Here is a 6000-nt window from a genome sequence, read left to right on the forward strand (position 1 = left end):
GAGAAGTCCCATTTTTTTCTTTAATTTATAGTTTCATATGTCGCTGTTCTGTTCTCTACAATCAATCAGACTTGTGTTGTTCCAGACTTGTGTTTTCATATTCCTTTCATTATATTGATAATAATTGGCTACCGAGAACTCACCCCTACACACAGACGTATAGTCTTGTAGAGGTATTCCAGTAACCAATTTTCAAGTGTCATATTTTTTGTAACTGTGCATTTTGGAATAATAAAGAATTTGATTTGATTTGATTTGATTTTTGTAATACTGTATGTATTATAAATTTTTGACAATTCCTATACTCTGATTAGAGTCTCTGGGAAGCTTTAAAAAACAAACAAACAAATTTTATTTTGCTCGCTTGCGCAAATTTTGCTTGCGCAAGCCAGTTTGCGCAAATGGCTTGAGCGTGTAAACCCAGCTTAAGTGCCATTTCGCTTTTATATGATAATAATATAGAATATAGATATAGATAGATATATATAGATAGGCTACATCTATATAATAAGAAAGAGTGGAGTTGTGTTTGTTCGTTTTCGTGTGCTCGTTTGTTCATTTGTTCCTTTGTTTGCATCATAACATGTCAACTTTTTGATTGCATACCGGAAAAACGGGAATGATTAAGATCTCCAAATTTTGAACATAGATTCTAAAAATATCAATCTCGTGCACCTGGAAGCACAAATTCAAATTTTCCTCCTAGATTTTTCAGATTTAATGTTCAAACTTTATTAATGGTACATACAATTTCATAAGAAAATCACCAAATCATATGGTCGAAATTAAAAAAGGAACATCTGTTACTATTATTGTTTTCTACCTGATACCACTTAACCTCAACAATATTGTTTTGATAATTGATCAATATTTTTAATAATAATGATAATATTTTTATTTTAAATATAATAATAATAATAGTTTTGTTTTGATAATTAATAAATATTTCCATTTTCACAAACTCTGTATAATAATATGGTGAATGTGAAACAGTTGCAACAAATTTATCTCAGAAACATCTGTTTAGAAAAAACTTTCCCCCAGTTGCACATACGTCGGTTAACGTTTAATCGTGATAAAATGCTATACTTTAATTGAAATTAAAGCACGACACTGGCGACAGACAGAACATTTTTATGGTGCATGCATAATGAATAGTCACTGCTTCAATAACATAACCTCACTTATTTGCCATTTGTTTAGAACAATAATTTTAATAACATCACTGTCGGATAAATTACATTGTTGCCGGATTGTGAAACTGTTGAAATCTTGGTTAGTTAACTGAAAAACTTTATCGGAATTAAAAACTAACCGATCTTTGTGGAACAGAAATGAATCCGTAAAACTAAGGCTGATTTGTTAATAGGCGTTAATGTCCATATTTAACAGACGTGCGTGCAACTGGCCCATAGTTTTGAAACTTCATTTCCCTGATGCAATGTTTAGGCCTACACGTGGCATGCATTATTGATTTTTCAGCTAGGACAGCTTTTTGAGACATAGTGCTAAATAAACGTTTACAGCAGTTTCATCAATGCTTTATCGGCAATATGAAAACGCATGCAGTTAATAAGTCTTTGAATAAAGGTGTTGATATTTACACAAAGAAATTATTCTCTTCCATTCTTATTCAATTAAAATTTCAAAATTATTCCAGCCCTGAGTGACTGACTCACTGTACAGTCAGTCGAAAATTTTAATATTGGAATGAGGGGTATTTTGGCAAGCTGAGCAAAAAAATAAGGTCCTATGCACCTTTTTGTTATATCTTCAAATGAAAAATGAGTTTTGTGGGTTGTCAAAACTCCCTCTGAAAGGGAAACTATTCAACTTATTCTTTTTTAGTAATCTTTTAGTAAAATAACAATGATCATCCATCCATCTATCATCTTCTATACTATAATAAAGGAAAGAACTGGATTAGACACGTATACAGGTGTAAAGTATATAACTACTATACTTATTAACTTGAAATTTTGCATATAGATTCTTTCTTAACCGAGAATGGTTATAAACCTATCTCAAATTCTTCAATATCTGATTACATCAAGTTTTCATTTTGTCAAGTTTTCAATTATTTGTCATACTTTCAGTTGTTGTAAGGAAGCAGCCGAACATTTCTCTTAAAAGGGAAATTAGAAGATAGGTATGATTGGGGATCCTTTTCGAATGATAAAAACAGGTTTTCCGTCGCACCCAATTTTTTCCGCCATTTTGAAACCGCCATTTTGAATCCAACTTCTTTTTTCAATTGAAAGGTGGTCATATGATACATGATTCCGATACAGGATTTCCAGAGAAAAGGTATGGTGAAAACCGCACATCGATATCTCAAACCTTTCAAAATTTATTCTCATTCATTTCCTTTATAGTATAGAAGATGATAGATAGATGGATGATATATCTATCTATCTATCATCTTCTACACTATAAAAAAGGAAAGAACTGGCTTAAACACGTATACACTTGTAGAGGATAGGAAAATTATGTTTGAACCATCATCACGTCTGAACTACTGGACTGATTTACTTGAAATGCTGCTTATAAATTCTTAATCAACTGAGGATTCTTGTAGGCCTATTTTCAATTCTTCTGGATTTCATTACGTCAAGTTTTAAAATAGACCCTTGCGAAGCATGGGTTACCTGCCAGTACCGTAATAAAACAGAAACATCATAGAAAACAAAAACTGATAGATATTCGTAAGACATAAATAGGAAATGTTCGTTTGAGTATAAGTTGTTGCGTTTTTGGTTATTATCATAAGTAATTTTCAATTAAAATAGTTTTTAGAACCATTCGTTGAGCATTGAAATAATTATTATCTTGTTTGAAATCTTTTGAGAAGATACAAACGAGCAAAAAGGTTCGATGTTTTCAAACGGGTAGTATTATTATAGTCTAGTGGCCCTCCGCCGATAGGCAAAAGTACAGGACCCGGATTCTAGTATTCGTTGAGAGTATATTTGTATAATAGACCTATGAATGAATATGATGCTTTCGAGGAATTTGAGTCCTTCTGACTTATCTAGAGTACAGTAGTATTCAAATGATTTCCAATGACGGTATTTAAAAGACAATCATTCGATTGATCTAAAGCACTCCATTATACGGAGTTTTCTCCACAACTCAAGCTTGCTAAAACAGAACATCAATATCGTAGTCCACAAATAGATGAAGACATTTATTTTTATGAGAATGGTAACTCGAGTTCAAGAATAATATGGTAGGTTATATTACCGGTATGTATGTGCGAATTCTAAATGAATAATTCGTAAACGTATTAATTAGAATGCTAATACGAATAAACTTTCAACAACAAAAGCACAATAACTAGGAGGTACTTAGGATACTGATTTACTGATGCTTACGATACATGATAATATAAATATTGGAAAGAGAATTTCTGTTTTATCATAAATACATACCATAATAAAACAGAAACATCATAGAAGACAAAGACTGATAGATAGGAAATGTTCGTTTTGAGTTCAAATTATTCTTAGAATTGTACAGTACTTGAACATTCTAGTTGGTGCGTTTTTGGTTATTATAATTACAAGTAATTTTCGATTAAAATAGTTTAGAACCAGTCGTTAAGCACTGAAATAATAATCTTGTTCGAAATATATTGTGAGAACAAGTTCTTGATAGCTGCTTATTATTAGCATTGTTCATACAATGGAAGTTTCGAAACTTGTCCACAATTTGCCACATGTCCAATAAAGGAGGAGCTTTCCAAATAATATAACAATGCTTGAGACAGGCTGTAGGTCGGCTCGGCCCACTTTAACGTGAGCGACGATGAAGCTGAGTTCGTCGAAGACTGTTTCCCGGATTCTGGTCTACTGGGGAGACACGTGATCTCACGGAATATTCTGGAGATAGAAAATCACGTGTCCAGGCCACGTGAGTGACGTTCGCCTTTACAAAACCGCTGGAAGCTGACAAATGCAGCGCTAGCGACTCCCGTTCAAGACTGTGCCACCAAGCACTACCGCCACCACCACTGCTACTACCACCGCTACCTCCATCGCCACCTTTTGTCTTTCTGCCCTTGTTCAACTCATCGTCATGACGCACATTCATCAGCCTCACTCACAACGATGATAATTATTTCATTACAGCTTCCACACAAGAATTGCTAGCAGGTGGCTGTACTATGAATTTGATTAACGCCTGCAAAATTATGCATTCTATAATATTATTAGTTATACCAGTTTTCAGCATTCAGCATTCTACCTATTTGAGATTGATGCTATAATCACGGCTTTCAAATTAACTCAGTGAAATCAGTTTTTTGATTGCTCTTGTGCTACAAACAAAAGTATACCAGTATTATTAACAACTTTGCCAATTGAAATAGATAATAATATGATCATTCAGTCATAATATAATTATATTACTGTCCTACAGACATGGCTCCGAATATATTCGATTTGAAGAGACTACAAGAGAGGTTTTGAATATTCTATATTTGCAGAGACTACAAGAGAGGTTTGTTCAGTAACACTAGCTTTAACAAAATATTTGCTTATTCTCTGATTATAATAATACACTGAACTATTCTTCGCTTATTCATGATCAATAATTTAATGAAATCAGTGTGAATAGTAAGGAAGTGTTTAAAGAATTGCCTTTCTAAGTTCTTATTCAAATCAACAATATTTACGGTGGGCCATTTCCCCGCTTCTATCGATTCATTTATATTTCAGCATATCGTTTATGTTTTATAATATTATCAATAATGGATTTGCTATTTCAATCCTTATTGATATTCTATTTGTGAGATGTATTTAAAATATTAGGCCACTTTAGGTTAATTATTATGTCAGGGTCATACTGAGACACAACCCCCAAAATTCAGCTCCACCAACACAAAAAATAAATTGGTTCCATGAATTGGGACCCTCACAAAGAAAGTTGTCAGTTGTTATTCATTCATAAATACAATAAATTACCTATCGTATACCTACTACTGGGAGAGAGCAACAGGCTTAGCTCAAAACTAATACCCTCTCCCAAGTGCTATGTCGACCTCCTTTTGGAACCCCCTATCCAAGATTTTGTTTTATAACCCCTTCAAGGCATCCAATGACATCTTATATGTGATTCCACAGATATGAGGAGGATAGAATTGATGTTAATAGTAGATGAAGATTGAATAATTTCTATTGAGAACTATTCGTTACCTACAGTAATGAATAATTCGTTTCATGTAAATCAGTACATAATCACCAAAACACCTTACTCAACTTTTTGGATAGTATACTATTTTCATAGAATTTTGATTGGGAAATTGAACAATATTTCAAACGTTTTTTCAAGTTCCTTCTCTTTGAATAGCATGACGCTATTTCTCACAATTTCAGTTTCAACCATTCCCTTTTTTCAATTCCAATTTATAATTTGAAATGATAATTGAGCGGAAAATGTTTTGAAGAACAAAAAGTGAATTAAAATGTATCGTGATGCGATGAATCCAAGAGAGAACGCTGGCATGGAGAATCTGTAATCAATTTAGCGCATTGCAATAAGCCGCCGATTCCCGTACTCTGAGTGAAGTTGAGTCGAGTAGGACAGTAAATAGGCCTACGGTAGGTGAAGGATGAAAAACGGCTTGGCAGCAATTACTTGTGGAGCGGTGATCGTGTCGTCCTACGGTACGACCTGGTTTTTTTGATGGGGGCGGTAGTTGCAGGGGGGAGGGTGGGGGCCACGTGACTGGTGCTCCATCCGCCCCCAGAAGAGGAGACAATGCAAGAGAGGCTCTTCGACACTCTGAAAGACACTTGACCATCCTTCTATTAGACTCCTTCACCGTTCACTCCTCCAGCTTCCTCTGTGACTTAGCTCTCCAGGACGCGATGATTTTTAACTTACGCAGCGGTTTTTACCATTAGCTGGCAGAAAATACAGTGCAAGCGCTCATCTCCTCTCCTCCCGTGGCCTCCATTCTGGATGAGATGGCTGATCGATCGGCAATTTCCAACTGCA

This window comes from Nilaparvata lugens, chromosome 3 (assembly GCF_014356525.2).
Source record: "Nilaparvata lugens isolate BPH chromosome 3, ASM1435652v1, whole genome shotgun sequence".
In the NCBI taxonomy this organism is placed as follows: Eukaryota; Metazoa; Arthropoda; class Insecta; order Hemiptera; family Delphacidae; genus Nilaparvata; species Nilaparvata lugens.